This window comes from Callorhinus ursinus, unplaced genomic scaffold (genome assembly GCF_003265705.2).
Source record: "Callorhinus ursinus isolate GAN/ISIS: 27379988/994484 unplaced genomic scaffold, GSC_fseal_2.0 scaffold11, whole genome shotgun sequence".
Lineage (NCBI taxonomy): Eukaryota > Metazoa > Chordata > Mammalia > Carnivora > Otariidae > Callorhinus > Callorhinus ursinus.
The window spans coordinates 49,000,737-49,017,984 of NW_027397073.1; the positions used below are offsets into that span (position 1 = coordinate 49,000,737).

The 17,248-nt window shown below is 37.6% G+C and overlaps 1 protein-coding gene across 11 annotated transcripts in view; it reads left to right on the plus strand.

The window, feature by feature from the left end:
- Positions 1–17,248, plus strand: part of ESCO1 (establishment of sister chromatid cohesion N-acetyltransferase 1) — a 90,221-nt gene that overhangs the window by 53,510 nt on the left and 19,463 nt on the right. The window lies entirely within an intron of this gene.

The window sequence follows — 17,248 nt, forward strand, 5'->3', positions numbered from 1 at the left end:
TAATTGACTGAGCCACCCAGGCACTCTGAGAAATAATATTTTAGTGAAATAAAAGGAGAGAGTAGTACATGTAGTGGTGTGTGTGGTATTGGATTACTATGGCATTGGTAGAAATGGGGAAACTGATGACAAGAAAAACTGAAGAAAGATTTGACAGATTTCTGATTGGCTATAGAGCTACACTCTCCAGTATCGTATTACTAAACCATCAAAATAAAAATACTGTTCCTCCTCATGGGGATGAAAGGTACAGCATAGGGAATATAATTAATGGTATTGTAATAGTGTATGGTGACCAGTGATAGCTACACTTGTGAGCCCTGCATAATTATGGAGTAGTTGTAGAGACTTGTGGAATCACTGTGTTGTATACCTGAAAGTAATGTAACACTCTGTATCAACTATACTTCAATAAAAAATAGAGATATTGATATATATCTCAAAAAGTGCTGTTCCTCACTCACACTAGCCAGTATTCAGTAGTTACATTCATATCTTGCTGGAGGCTGCCTTATTAGTTAGTAGATGTAGAACATTTGTATTGTCAAAGAGAGTTCTCGTTAGTGCTGCTACAGAAAGCTGAGTCAGGGAAACCATGGTCCAGGAACTCTTACTTAATCTTTAATTACTTAATGTGAAATTTGAATACCTGTTAACATACTTCTACATACTTTTTCTATATTCCTTTTGAAGGTGTTAGGAAACAGGGAACTGGGTGTTAAAAGAGAAATAATACAGCAAGAATAGAGATTTTATTTATTTTTTAAACATTTATTTATTTGAAAGAGCAAGAGAGCACAAGCAGGGGGAGGAGGAGCAGAGGGAGAGGGAAAAGCAGACTCCCCACAGAGCAGAGAGCCTGACCCCTGGTTCAGTCCCAGGACCCTGGGATCATGACTTGAGCTGAAGGCAGACGCTTAACCGACTGAGCCACCCAGGTACCCCACGAGTAGAGATTTTATATCTCAAATTTTTGTTTATCTTTTCCTTGACTCCGATTTCTAATTTTTCTACTTTGTTGTATCTTAAAGACTGAGAATATTATGATATATAAATATAGGATGGGAGCAGCACTTCCAGATCTTAGTCAGAAATTAATTTTGCTTTGGTATGGAGGGCCACATAGTGGAGGAAAAATGCCTTTAGAATGAATGTTACATGCAACAAATTTTTACATTTTTTTTTTTTAAAGATTTATTTATTTGACAGAGAAAGAGAGAGACAGCAAAAGAGGGAATACAAGCAGGGGGAGTGGGAGAGAGAGAAGCAGGCTTCCCGCTGAGCAGGAAGCCCAACTCTGGGCTCACCTGAGCCACCAAGGCACCCCAGTTTTTACATTTTTAAAAAGAGTTTACAAATTCTGGGGGAGGGAGAACCTATAATGTAGCTAGTGGCAAATAAAAACTTCTTTTAATCTATTCTTCCTCTGCTTTTCCCAGTTCTGGAAATGGTGCCACCATCTAACTCGCTTCCTCAAACTGAAAACTTGAAAATACTTCAGTTTTCTTTTTGCATTCCATATACTCAAAGAAGTATACTCAAAGTATACTCCTATATTTATCATTAGTAAATCTCTCCTTCAGAATAGATTCCAAATCCTCCCACTTCTATCATGTCCACTGTGCTTCTACTCTAAACCAAGCTGTCATCATTTCCTGCCTAGTACTGCTTCCTAACTGGTCTCCCAGCTTCCATTTTTGTTTCCCTATGGTCTTTGTCTCAGCCATCTTTTAAAAACTTAAATCAGATTATATACTTCCTTTATTTAAAATTCTCCAGTGAATTCTCATCACACACAGACTAAAATCCAGGGTGTTTACTGTGGCATCAAGGCCTCACATACTCCAGCTTCTCTAATCTCATCTCTTAACACTCTTACCCATACTTGCTATATTCCGTTCGTATATCTCTTTCTTTTGTTCCTAAACCACTCCAGCCACATTCCATTCCTAGTGTGTTTGTACTTCCTTATCTTTTCCTGGACTGTTCTCTCAAATCTTAGCACACCAGCTCTCTTCATTTAGGTCTTACAATCTCAGAGATGCCCTCCCTGAACAGCCAGTACAAAGTGGCTCCCTTTCTCCCTACTCAAGCAGTATTAGTGTTATTTTCTTTCTTTCTTTTTTTTTAAAGATTTTATTTGACAGAGAGACACAGTGAGAGAGGGAACACAAGCAGGGGGAGTGGGAGAGGGAGAAGCAGGCCTCCTGCCGAGCAGGGAGCCCGATGTGGGGCTTGATCCCAGGACCCTGGGATCATGACCTGAGCCAAAGGCAGATGCTTAACGACTGAGCCACCCAGGCGCCTCAGTGTTATCTTCTTTAGATCGTTTTCCCCACTGTGAAGATTTGTTTGGTGTATCTCCCACTGGAGTAGAAGCTTTGTCAGAGCAGAGTCCTTGATACTCTGTTATCACATTTAAATAGCACCTGCCAATGTGCACTAGGGGCTCAACAAATACACTGAATTAAAGAGCAGATTTTGATCTGAAGCCAGAAAACAAAGAGTGTTTGAGTCTGTTATCTCATATAAAAATGATATTAAACCAGAAAATGTTTCTGGGCTTTGGCAACTCTTATATTTATTGATTGGGAATTGATACTATAAATATCTTTTGGGGGGAAATGAAATAATACTGTGTATATTTGATGTGTTAGGCAAAATAGAACTATTAGTAATGTACTTCAAAATATATAAAAGCAGCCCAAATTTGAATTCACTGTGGCAGTTAAAGGTTTATTAACTAGGTTTGCATATAGAATTACATACCTGACTGAATTTAGGTGCTAAAGTGGTTCATTCCTCATTTAGAAAAATAGTGAAAGTAATTAAACTCCTTTTCTTACAATATGTAAGATCATTTTATACCAGTGGTTTTTCTTCAGTTTCATTTTAAAATTTTACGTAAGATGTATTTTCCTTTATATATATGAAAATAATTCTAATCTTTCTGTCACGGCATGTACATTTTTGGAAGTTTCAGTTTCTCTGTGGAAATCCTTTTCACATAGTTTGTCCATCTCTCTTTTTTTTTTTTTTTTTTTTAAGATTTTACTTATTTGACAGAGAGCACAAGCAGGGGGTGCAGCAGGCAGAGGGAGAGGGAGAAGCAGACTTCCCGCGGAGCAGGGAGCCCGATGCTCGACCCCAGGACCCTGGGATCATGACCTGAGCCGAAGGCAGACACTTAACTGACTGAGCCACCCAGGCGCCCCTAGTTTGTCCATCTTTTCCTTTAAAATCTTTAACATTTATTACAGAAATTTTCAAGTTCTTTTCTGCTAGTTCAAACATGTGGGTCATCACTGGGCCTGTTTCTGTTGCCTTTTTTCTTGATCTTGGATCATAATTTCCTAATTCTGTCCATGGTCTAGTTAAGTTTTTTTTTTTAAATACATTAATATTTTTTTATTTTTTATTTATTTTTTAATGCTGATAAAAACTTTTTTTTATTATGTTCATTTAGCCATCATAGTTTTTGATATAGTTTTCATTGGTTCATTAGTTATGTATAACACCCAGTGCTCATCACCACACGTGCCCTCCTTAATACCCATCACCCGGTTACCCTATCCCTCCACCCCCCTCCCTTCTGTAACCCTCGGTTGGTTCCCAGAGTCCAGAGTCTTCGTGGTTTGTCTTCCTCTCTCATTTCTTCCTATTCAGTTTTCCCTCCCTTCCCCTGTGGTAATAGACTTTTTTTTTTTTTTTAAAGATTTTATTTATTTGAGAGTGTGTGAGAGAGAGCACAAGTGGGGGTCGGGAGGGGGAGAGAGAAAGGGAGAGGGAGAAGCAGACTCCGCACTGAGCAGGGAGCCCAGTGGGCCCAATCCCAAGACGCTCATGACTTGAGCCAAAGGCAGACAGACACTTAACCAAATGAGCCACCCAGGTGCCCCAGAGTAGTTTTAGATTCATAGCAAAATTAAGCAGGAAGTACAGAGATTTCACATATATTACCCTCCACCCCTCCGTCACACACATGTTCAATCATACTAATACATTTGTTATAATTGATGAACCTGTACTGACACACCATTATTATTCAAAATCTATAGTTTTTATTAGGGCTCATTCTTGGTGGTGGTCCATGGGGTATGAAAAATTTATAATGACATGTATCCGTTATAGTATCATACAGAATAATTTCACTGCCCTTAAAATCCTCTGTTCTCTTCCTTTTTACCCTTGCCTTCCTACTAATCCCTGGCAAATACTGATCTTTTGTACTGTCTTCATAATTTCACCTTTTCCAGAATGCTGTATGGTTGGAATCATACACTATATAGTTTTCTTCATAATTGAGTTCTTTCACTTAGTAATATGGAATTAAAGTTACTCCATATCTTTTCATGGCTTGATAGCTTGTTTCTTTTTTAGTGCTGAATAATATTCCATTATCTGGATATACTATATTTCATTTATCCATACACCTACTGAAGAAAATCTTGATTGCTTCCAAGTTTTGGCAATTATGAATAAAATTGCAATAAATATCCATGTGCAGGTATAGGCTTTTGTGTGGAGATAAGTTTTCAACTCCTTTTCCTAAATAGGAGTGTGATTGCTGGGTTGTATGGTAAGATTTAGTTTAGTTTTGTGAGAAACTGCCAAACTGTTTTCCATAGTGGCTCTACCATTTGGTATTCTCATCAGCAGTGAATGAGATTTCCTGTTCCATGTCCTTACCAGTGTGTGGTGTCATCGTTTTGGGTTTTGGCTGTTCTCATAGGTGTGTAGTGGGATCTCGTTTTAATTTGCATTTCCCTGATGACCTGTGATGTGGAACATGTTTCATATGCTTATTTGCCATCTGTATATCTTCTCTGGTGATGTGTTTGTTCGGGTCTTTGGCCCACTTTTTAGTTGGGTTGTTTTTCTTATTGTTCAGTTTTAAGAATTCTTTGTTATCTTTTGGATAACAGCCCTTGTCAGCTCTTATATTTTCTCCTAGTCTGCAGCTTGTCTTCTTATGTTCTTGATGGTGTCTTTTGCAAAGTAGAAGTTTTTAATTTTAATGATGTGCAATGCCTTTGGTGTTACATCTAAAAAGTCATTGCCATGCTGAAGGTTTTCTGGATTTCTTCTTTGTTATTATCTAGGAGTTTTATAGTTTTGCCTTTTATATTTCTGTGATCCATTTTGAGTTAATTTTTGTGAAGGGTGTGAAGTCTGTACCTAAATTCATTCTTTTTGTATGTAGATGTCCAGTTATTTCAGCAATATTTGTTGAAAAGAATGTCCTGTCTCTGTTGCATTGCAGTTGCTTTTTTTATCAAAGATCAGTTGACTATATATATGTATTTTTAAAGATTTTATTTATTTATTTGACAGAGGGGGACACAGTGAGAGAGGGAACACAAGTAGGGGGATAGGAGAGGGAGAAGCAGGCTTCCTGCCGAGCAGGGAGCCCGATGTGGGGCTTGATCCCAGGATCCTGGGATCATGACCTGAGCTGAAGGCAGTTGCTTAACGACTGAGCCACCCAGGTGCCCCAGTTGACTATATTTATATAGGTCTATTTCAGGGCTCGCTGATCTATTTGTTTCTTCTTTCACTAGTATCACAGTCTTGATTACTGTAGTTTTATATGTCTTTTTTTAATGATTGGTTTTTTTACAAAAGTTTATTCTTAAATGTCCATCACTGTCTGAGACAACACTTCATTGTAGCTATAGGTGGCTACAGATGTTTAATCAGGAATGGAATTAAGGATCACCATTGCCTCAGGCGCAAGAAAAACTCATTGCCATTTTTCTTAATTCCACCTGTAGCCAGGGTCCCTTCCCCATGGACTTCACTTTTAGCTCCTCGAATTTCTTCTCCTTTTTCTGTTTCTGCTTGAATGCCTTATCTCATCCATCTCCTTGGCCTGCTTCTTGGGCTGCTTCAGGGGCTTCTTGCCACCTTTGTGGCCGGACATGCACCCCTTCCCCAGACCCTGCCACCAGACAGGGTGCGCTTTATAGTAAGTCTTGATGTCAGGTAGCATCAGTCTTCTCACTTTGTTCCTCTCCTTCACTATTTCGTTGGCTATTCTACCTCTTTTGCTTTTCTGTATAAATTTTAGAATCATTTTGTCAGTATCCACAAAATAACTTGCTGGAATTTTGATTGAGATTGAATTGAATCTGTAGATCAAGTTGGGAAGAACTGACCTCTTGACAATATTTTTAGCTTTCTAAATCTAGTCTCAAAATTTTTTATTGGGCATTTTTATTGGCATTGTGTATGAACGGATAGTAGAGACTGAAGTAGAGCTTTCCCTTTCATTTTTCCTAAGTGTTTAACCTTTCTGCTGTCAGGCACCTATATATAGCCTGTCAAGCAGCAGGTGCTGATCTCTTAGATCTAATTAAGAATTGAGTTGGGGGGCCTGGCTGGCTCAGTTGGTAGAGCATGTGACTCTTTTTTATTTTATTTTTTTATAGTAAATTCTCCCCCCAGCGTGGGGCTCGAACTCATGACCCCAAGATCAGGAGTTGCATGTTCTACGAACTGGGCCAGCCAGGCACCTCAAGCACGTGACTCTTGACCTTACAGTTGTGAATTCCAAACCCCTGTTGGGTGTAGAGCTTACTTAAAAAAAAAAAAAAAGACTCAAGTTGGGATGAAATTTTAGTTTGTTTTCCCATCCATTTTGGTTTTTAATGTTCTGAGGTTGGGATCAGGTGCCTCTCTCCAGAAGAAATTGAGGATCTAAACTCTGTAGATCTCTCTATACCTTCCAGCTCAACTCAGCAGATGTCCCGGTGGAGAATTATTTCTGTGTTTGAAGCTCCTCCATATTTCAGACAGCCATGCTAACTCAGCCATTAAGATTTGGTTTTTCTTGTCCCAGCAGGACACTCTTCTCCTTGTCCTCTGCCTATGGCAGTTTTTCTTTCTCATGCTCATGCTCCCAGGCTTGGTCAGTGTCTTAGGATAAAAATGGCTGCTGGTCTCTGCTCATCCAGGAAGGGTTAGTTCATCCCTGGAAATCAGTCCATAGCTCTTCAGTGCTTTTAAAGAAAACATGGCTTTTAGTTTATTGGTTGTTTTCTTATTAAAAGAGGAACAGTGATTTTCTATGACATGCTTTGTCCTAACTGGGAATATAACTCCCAAAGATGTACATTTTGAGGGGTGCCTGGGTGGCTCAGTTGTTAAGCATCTGCCTTCAGCTCAGGTCGTGATCCCAGGACCCTGAGATCAAGCCCCGTATCGGGCTCCCTGCTCAGCGGTAAGCCTGCTTCTCCCTCTCCCACTCCCCCTGCTTGTGTTCCCCCTCTTGCTGTCTCTCTCTCTCTCTCTCTGCCAAAAAATAAATAAAAATCTTTAAAAAAAAAAAGTACATTTTGAGAACATTTTTCAGTACTGGAGGCCCCATTTATATTTGGGTATAGGAGTGAATGGAGTTTGGACTATGAGTTTTTAAAAATTATGACCAATATTGAGGAGGTCAGTATATTTGTGCTAAGCCCCACATAACCTTGAGACAAGATTTACATCAAATAAAATATTTCTTACATATTGGAAAGTCATTAATGTATGTTGAAAAGTGCTTAACTAAATTGGTGAATCCTAATAAAGAGCTATTTAGGATTCCATAGTATTTGAGAATGACAGGAGAGAAAAGAATCTCATAATTCCTCTTGTTTGACTTTGCATTAGGTCTGACCCAAGGATATCTTATGAGAAATATTATTCCTATAGTAATAGATTTTGATGTTGTAATTATAGTAGAAGTTCTTTTAACTGACAAAATTGGAGAATTGGGTCAGTTATTCAGAAAAGTTGATTCAAGTGGACCCTTGGTATCAGAGTACTTGAATAACAGCTTAAATCATAAGGCTTTGTATTAAGAAGTCTGGAGGCACGTAGTTTTAGGATTGTTCCATCCAGCAGTTCAACCATGTCATCATGAGTGCTGGCTATTTCTCATTCAGTGCTCTCCTCTCTTAAGGTACTGACTTTCTGGCTTCATAGCTGTGAAGGACCACTTCATGGTCCTTAAAGTAGACTGTTGTAGTCCAGATACTGTGTTCAAATTTAAAACAAGAATGTTTGTTGGGGTGGGTACCCTATCAGGCAGGCCCTTTTAAGTGACTTTTTCCTTTCATCAGTGAAGGACAGCATTTTTCCAGAATCTCTTACAAAGTTCCTTTCGTCTCCTTCACCAGAACTAGGTCTGGTAACTACCCTTAGCTGCAAGGGAGCTAGGAAAGCAAAAATCTGGCAAAAAGAACAAAGATAATGATAATTGGTTTTTGCCAGTGGTTGTCACAGTAGGGGAATTTGATGTTGTTACACAACTTCTAGTAGGTAACATCTGGAAATATGTGGAGAATGTTGTTGACATTTAGTGGGTAGGGGCTAAGGGTGCTAAACTTTTTGCAATGCCGTTCCAAAAAAGGTAGAACATTCTAGCTGAAAATGTCAGTAATAGCCCTGTTGAGAAACACTTAGACTAATCATAATTTGTGCAGATATTACCAAACAAAATGGGACAAAAAAAGAATGGGAGAGAATGGCTATAGGATAGGCAAAGGGAAATGTTTTCTGTATGGTCATTACGTAGTTTAAACATTTTACTATAACTTGAAGCATATACATTTATATTAAATGTAATTGCTATGGGGAGACTGTTTCTTTGAGTATGGATCTGCTGATTAGCTTTGGTTTTTTTCTCATATAAATCATACTCCTAGCTAGTCTCTGTGATATACTTTAAAAAAAAAAAAAAAGAACTTAGACATTGCAAAGCAATCTGAGACTCTGGGTACAGAATTATTCTTGTTATATTTTTGATTTTTAAAAGAGGCTTGGCCTATTTTGCTTTTTTCCAGAGTATTCTATCTATCTTCATTAGAACAACTATCTTTCCACTGTTTAGCTAATATTTGATTACATTTTATAGTTAAAAATAATAAATAGGAGCACCGGGGTGGCTCAGTTGGCTAAGCATCTGCCTTTGGCTCAGGCATCGAGCCCCACTGTCAGGCTCTCTGCTTTGCGGGGAGTCTGCTTCTCCCTCTTACTCTCCCTCTGTGCTCTCTTTCTCTCAAATAAATAAAATCTTTAAAAAGTAATAATAAATAAATTGGCATACACAAGTTTAGGAACAAATGATACTTGGTAATCCTGTCTCACTCAGGTGTGGGATAACAAGGTTGTTCACTGGTCATCTGTCAGTGTGCTCCAGGTATCTGTTTCTCTTACTCAGGGAAAACTGAGCATTAGTTAATCCAGCAAGTTAATTAGGTGGGTATCAGTTAAGAAAGTTACCACCATATAGTAAAATACTAATAGCACAGATTGAATTCTGGACTCTTCTGAATGATAAATTGGATTACTTTCATAAAGACCAGATTTCATCACTTCTCTTTTAGGTTTTTGTTTTTCTTAATCAAGAAATTATTGAGCTCAAAATAGTTTTAAGACTCTTTCATTTTATCTATGAAAATGTTGTGCTGTTCAGAACATATAAAGCACCTCATGAAAACCTTTCTTAGGACTTAATTTTCACCATTCCCTGAGAAAAATTTATTATTAAAAAAATGCATATCAGGATGTTTGAGGAATGGGAAATAACTTAAAAAATAGATGTCACTGTCTAAATCATTGAGTTCCTTCCAAAATGATTTTTTTTAGATTTATTTATTTTAGAGTACGTGCATGCGCCAGTGTGGGGAGGGGCGGGGGGGGAGCATCTCAAGCAGACTCCCCACTGAGCACAGAGCCCACAACCCTGAGATCATGACCTGAGCCAAAACCAAGAGTCAGACCCTCGACTGAGCCACCTAGGTGCCCCCAAAATAATTTTTAAAATTGCATTTCAGTATCAAATGGTCTTTAATTATGAAAAGGCATTGAGAATTTTTTTATTATATATTATCATTGTATTACCCACAAAAAAGAACATTTAAATACTTTTAATTTGTTCTTTTAAGGGCATTATGTTCTTCAAACTTCTACTGTGGAGAAAATTTTCTTTTCACATTCTTTTCCTTAAAAAGATTATAATTTAGGTAAACGAAAGAGTGGCCTTCAAATTTTTTATTCTTCAACTTACTAAAAATTTATAAAAAGCAGTGTATATACCTGGAAGTGAAAATTTCACCAGTATTACAAGATATAAAATGAAAAGTGAAAGTCTCCTTACCTTTTCTCTATTTCCAGTCCCATTCTCCAGTGATAAAGCACTTTTTTCTGTTTGAGTGTTTACAGCATAACTAAATAAATTAAGCTATGTATGTATAGCTTATATTTATAAAGCTGTATATAAATGTGTGTGTGTAAAATCTTCTAATTTTTATTAAAGTCTTGTTTTTAGTCCTGTTGATTGCCTTTAATTTTAATATTTATAAACATTTGACTCCTTGATGCTTCCATTATTCCATTCTCAAGCTTCCAGTTTCTCAGTTGTAGTTAATTATTGTAGTTATTCTGTAAGTATTAACTTACTCAATTCACTGTTAACCACTGAAGTAGTTTTCATTCCTCTTTCATGGATTGTAAAACTGAGGCATAAAGGGTTATTAAGCTTTTGGTTTCATAAATAGAGGTTTTGGCTCTTCAAGCATGTGCCATCCTTTCAAAAATAAATATTATGTACTTGATTTACTGTGCTATGAGCTTGGGATGAAGTCTTGGTCCTTTTGGAACTTACATGGTCTATGTGGTATTTCTCATTTTAAATCTTGACAGCCTAGTCATCCTGAAACTCCAGATCCCTGAAGCTTCCATCATTCCTAGATCAAAGAGAATTGGTCCTTGAATAAAGGATTTGGCAAAACAAATAGTTTTACTGGAGGAATAGAAGTTTTCAGAGGTTCTAGCTTTTATTCATTCAGCTTAAATATTGCAGCAAACCAGAAAAATCTTGCTGGCGTAACATACCTAAAAAAATGAAAAGTCCATAAAGTGCCTTTAGAATAGAGTCAGATTTTCCTAACTTAAAACTTAAATTCCTATATAAGTTATTTTACATTTAGGAGAAATAACAACGATAACAATAACAAATGATATTAATTAAAGGCTTCCTGTCTATCAGGGACTGATCCAATTTTTTTACCTCTGTGAAACTTCTTATTTCTTTTAGCGAATCATGAAGTAGTTACAGTTAATTTATAAATGAGAAATTAGCAGAAAGGATATGTATTTGCCTAAAGTCAAACATAGGTACTAAGTAATGAAATTGACTCTATAGAGTCCTTGAATAACAGACTGTAGTTTTTTACTTTTTATTTGAATTTCAACAGAATATATTGTATGATATAATTTAGCTCAGAGAAATAAATTGACCCCAATTACTTTTAAACTAAAGTCCGCTCAGATGATCTTTCATGTTCTTTTGAATTTTTAACAATACAAAGGTTTTAAGTGACACTTGACACATTTATGTTTTTAATTGGAAATTGAAATCCATGTTATGACTATTTATTTTTGCTGTTGTCCATCTGTCCTATATACAGCTGCCAAATTCATCTTCATTGGGCTCAACTATAGTCATGATTTTTGCTTATCTAAAATCTTTCTTGATTTCTCCCTTTTTCTCCCAGGCATTCATGGCTCCTGAACATTATTGGTTCTTGTCTGCCCTTGTAAATGTATTTCTCATAATTTCCTTATAAATTCTCTTTTCTAGCAAAATTGATACACTCATTGTCTTATGCATGGCTTATAATTTTCCACCTCTGTTTTTTGTTTTTTTTTTTAAATTTTATTTATTTATTTGACAGAGAGAGACATAGCGAGAGAAGGAACACAAGCAGGGGGAGTAGGAGAGGGAGAAGCAGGCTTCCCCGCGGAGCAGGGAGCCCGATGAGAGGCTCGATCCCAGGACCCTGGGATCACGACCTGAGCCGAAGGCAGACGCTTAACGACTGAGCCACCCAGGCACCCCTCACCTCTGTTTTTTAGTTTGTACATTCTACCACGGGGAATGCCTTCCTGTTCTCATCTGTACCCTTAAAGGGGAAATACCATCTCTTCTGTGAAACACTTTTGGGTTCCTCTTTAATCCCAGTAAAAGTTTTTTCTCTGCTTAAAATCGTTGTAATACTTTTTATTTTTTTATTTTTATTTTTTTTGTTGTAATACTTTTTAAAATATTATTTTGCCTTCTCTTGGAAGTTCAAGCTTCAATTTGATAACTGCTTTTTTTGGAATTAAGAAATGCATTAAATATGCACATTGGTTGTAAGACTAATTCTGGATTCAGAAACATTGAATTCAGTATATAAAAAGTTTAGTTTGAATCAAGGAGAACTTCCTTTCAAGCATAGAGGTATATGGATTGCACCTTCTATTACAGACATTTGTATTATTTATTTCTCCTATTTGATTTGTTAAGATTCTTGAGGTCATTGTGGCATAATAGAGAAGAATGTGAGTGAGCTTAGTTAAATTAGAAAGCTTTGGTTTTCTAGAGAGCCTCTTATTATATGACCATTGCGAGTTAAGTAACCTTTTTCACTTTTTTTTTAATCTGTAAAAAATGAAAAATCTCAGGTAATTTTTTTCTAAGCTTATTTGTTTTTCAAACATTATTAATTACTATGTTCCATAGTTTAAAAGTTATTAAAATTATTAAATTTTAAAAATTACTATTAAAAAGATAGTTTTTTCCATCTTGTAAGATCACAGGCAGTGCAAGGGACAGATAGATAAGTAAACATACCTAAATCCTGTGGAAAGTGCTAGAGTAGTAATACATACAGGGTACTCTCTGAATGTAGAGCATAAGGATATCCAACGAAGATTGGAAAAGTGAGATTAATACTTGAGTAAAGTCAGGACAAGTTAGGAGTCCTTTGTGCCCAGGAGAATATAGAGCAGAGGCATTGGACCAGAGGAATAGTGGGTGTAAAAGTTGGGATATTTTAAATATGTCCTGTGACTGGGTCTTGTGTTAGGAAAGCTTCAAGAGGGGAAGCTTGAAAAGGTGGGTGAAGAGCCAGATCACAAATGACCTTGTGAAGGTATCACAGATGAGGGCGCCTGAGTGGCTCCGTCGGTTAAGCATCTGCCTTCAGCTCAGGTCACGATTCCAGGGTCCTGGGTTTGAATCCCGTGTCAGGCTCCCCGCTCAGTAGGAAGTCTGCTTCTCCCTATTCCTTTACCCCTGCCCCTGCTCGTGTGCTCGCTCGCTCGCTCTCAGATAAAATCTTAAAAAAAAAAAAAAAATCACAGATGAGAAAACCTGCAAGAAAATGCTGTTACCATGATAGGAGCTATTACTTATTGGGTGTATGTTATTTGTGTTAGGCACTGTGCTTAATATTTTATCATGTTTTCTCAGGTTCTCAGTAATTTTGTATTACGGGTTTTTTAAATTTTTTTATTATGTTAATCACCATACATTACATCATTAGTTTTTGATATAGTGCTCCATGATCCTTTGTTTGCTTATAACACCCAGTGCTCCATTCAATACGTGCCCTCTTCAATACCCACCACCAGGCCAACCCATCCCTCCTCCTCCTCCCCTCTAGAACCCCCAGTCTGTTTCTCAGAGTCCATAGTCTCCCATGGTTTGCCTCCCCCTCCGATTTCCCCCCTTCATTTTTCTTTTCCTACTATCTATTTTTTTTTTAAACATATAATGTATTGTTTCAGAGGTACAGGTCTGTGATTCAACAGTCGTACACAATTCACAGTGCTCACCATAGCACATACCATCCCAGTGTCTTGTCACCCAGCCACCCCATCTCTCCCACCCCCCACCAATCCAGCAACCCTCAGTTTGTTTCCTGAGATTAAGAATTCCTCATATCAGTGAGATCATATGATACACGTCTTTCTCTGATTGACTTATTTCACTCGGCATAATACCCTCCAGTTCCATCCACGTCGTTGCAAATGGCAAGATCTCATTCCTTTTGATGGCTGCATAATATTCCATTGTATATATATGCCACATCTTCTTTACCCATTTATCTGTCAATGGACATCCTGGCTCTTTCCATAGTTTGGCTATCGTGGACATTGCTGCTATAAACATTGGGGTGCACATACCCTTTCGGATCACTACGTTTGTGTTATCTTTGGGGTAAATACACAGTAGTGCAATTGCTGGGTCGTAGGGCAGCTCTATTTTCAACTTTTTGAGGAACCTCCATACTGTTTTCCAGAGTGGCTGCACCAGCTTGCATTCCCAACAACAGTGTAGGAGGGTTCCCCTTTCTCCGCATCCCCGCCAACGTCTGTCGTTTCCTGACTTGTTAATTTTAGCCATTCTGACTGGTGTGAGGTGGTATCTCATTGAGGTTTTGATTTGGATTTCCCTGATGCTGAGCGATGTTGGGCACTTTTTCATGTGTCTGTTTGCCATTTGGATGTCTTCTTTGGAAAAATGTCTGTTTTTATATCCATTTTATAGGTGAGGAAACCAAGGTTTAGAGAGGTTAAGTAATTGGCCCAAGGCAACACAGCTAGTAAGTAGCAGAGTCTGGATTTGAATCTTGGTCTTAACTGATTTTTAAAGTCTTCTTTATTGCTTTGTATGCTGCTTAGATCAGTGGTGTGCACACATGGTAGGTGGTCAGTACATATTTCTTGAATTGACTGAATTTTTCCATCTAATTATTCAACTTTTCATACTTTTTTTTTTAAGATTTTTATTTATTTGACAGAGAGCACAAGTAGGGGGGAGTGACAGGCAGAGGGCGGAGAGAGAAGCAGGCTCCCCGCTGAGCAGGGAGCCCGATGCAGGACTCCATCCCAGGACCCTGGGATCAGGACCCGAGCTGAAGGCAGATGCTTAACTGACTAGTCACCCAGTTTCCTTCGACTTTTAATACTTTTAAAGTTCAGTGAAGGTCACACTGAGGAGAAACATATCTTTATCAGTAACGCTGATAATATACGAATATGTTTCTAAAAAAAAAAGGTCCAAACATGCACTTAAAACCAGCTGCTTGGGATAGTTAAGTATTTTAATACCTTTATTATACCATTTTATTAAAGTAAAATAGGAAATATAGATAAGCTAAAAGGAAAAACTAAATCACTCAGATTTAAAAGATGAAAAGATCGTTTTTTACATAAAAGTTATTTAAAGAATATAACCACACCTTAAAAAAATAGTTAATTCCTTGATATCAGATATTTCTTTAGGGTTCAAAGCTCTCCAGATATAATTTCTATACTGTTTATTTGTTTGAATTAAGATCTATATATTGCATTTGTTGGTATACCTCTTAAGTCTTTTAATCTAAAGGTTCTCCCTCTGTCTTTTTTCTTGCAATATTGATAATTTTTTAAAAAGCTGGTTGGTTTTATTTCTTTCATGGGTATTCTCGTTCAGCCTTTTATGAAAGCGATTAGTATGAACTTTAAAAATTGGGGTATAATTTGCATACAGTTAAATGCACAGATCTTAAATGTTTGGTCAGTGAATTTTGACAATTGTATACATCAGTGTATCGGCCACTTAATGTATTTTGTTTTCAATTAATACCTTTTTTAAATGGAAAGAGAGGAGAAATCCTTTCCATTCTTTAGATTCTAAAGTTTAGAGTAAGTACAGTGGCAAGGAACAACAAATAGTCATTGTTTGCTGTTAGGATAAGCTTTCACAGCCAGATGGGTGAATTAAGAAAATTTGGGGTTTGGAAAATACTACTCACTAGCAGAGGGATGTGTGTAACATGTTAGAGCTAAAGGCGAGAAGTGTAAATGCACTGCATTTGAATTTATATCTTTGCCGAAAGCTGTGGCTGTTTGATTATTCCTCTAAATTGTATATGCCCGTCCCCCACAACCTTCCCCTCTGCCTTAGTTTCAAGCAGCAGATAGTCTCCTGTAAACTTTTTAAGGTCGGGAGGATCGTGTGATTATTAACTCCAAGAAAGAGATAACTGCAGTTGAGGCATATAAATGTCTTGAGTATGTTATTTGACAGACATGAGCCAGCATACTTCTTTCATCTGTCCATGATGTTGTATTTAACTTCGGGGACTTTTATTAGTTAACTTGTGTTTTCTTAGAGTAGTGCACTGATCTTAGTTTGATATCATTAGGGAGGTAGAATGGAAGTTACTGAGTGGCTTCTCTGTGTGAGGAATTATCTTAAATACAACCCTCTTAACAACTAAGTGATGGAGGTGATGACAGCCATTTTGTACATAGCCTAGATCAGGAAGCAGAGAGTTTGTGATTTGCGCAAGGTCGTATAGCTAGTAACAACAAAACAAGGCTTTAAACCCTGAAAACAAATTTTTTTAAAGATTTTTATTTATTTATTTGACAGAGAGGGAAAGACCACAAGCAGGTGGAGCGGCAGGCAGAGGGAGAGGGAGAAGCAGGCTCCTTGTTGAGCAGGGAGCCCGATGCAGGGCTGGATCCCAGGACCCTGGGATCATGACCTGAGCCAAGGCAGTTGCTCACCTGACTCAGCCACCCAGGTGCCCCTAAACCCTGAACTTTTACTCCAGAACTCTTAAATAGTTTTCACTAAAATATGCTGTCTTCATGAAACTTAAAAAATCATAATCTGCCCTTTGCAAATTCCTGCTGCTTTTTAAGTACATGAAGAAACAGACCCATATTTAAAACATAAAATTACGTCAAATCCAATTGTGATATGATTTTCTGTATGAATGTGCAAGTGTCAGGTTGTTTCAAGAGAAAGTTTAATACTAAAAAGATAGTAAAACAATTTGTCTAGTGCCTATAGTGCAATGTAATGACATTAGACCAGCATTTTTGTTTTTAAAGATAATAGGAAAATAACTTACCAAATTTTCTTTAGATAATTCAGCTGAGGAACTATGACTTATTTTTTTTTTTTAAGATTTTATTTATTTGAGAGAGCGAGAACACAAACGGGGAGAGGGAGAAGCAGGTTCCCCACCGAGCAGGGAGCCCGATGCAGGGCTCAATCCCCGGAATGACCTGAGCCGAAGCAGACACTTAACCGACTGAGCCACCCAGGCTCCCAACTATGACTTTTTTTTTTTTAATTTTATTTAAAAAGAGACAGAGAGAGACACAGTGAGAGAGGGAAGACAAGCAGGGGCAGTGAGAGAGGGAGAAGCAGGCTTCCTGCCGAACAAGGAGCCTGATGTGGGGCTGGATCCCAGGACCCTGGGATCATGACCTGAGCCGAAGGCAGATGTTTAACAACTGAGCCACCCAGGCGCCCCCCAACTATGACTTTCTTATAAATGAGGGTTACTTAAGTTTTCTAGTTCTTCATTGAATTTGTGGTTCAACTTTTAAAATGAAAACTCCATTTTCATTTTTATTGAAAATGGATTTA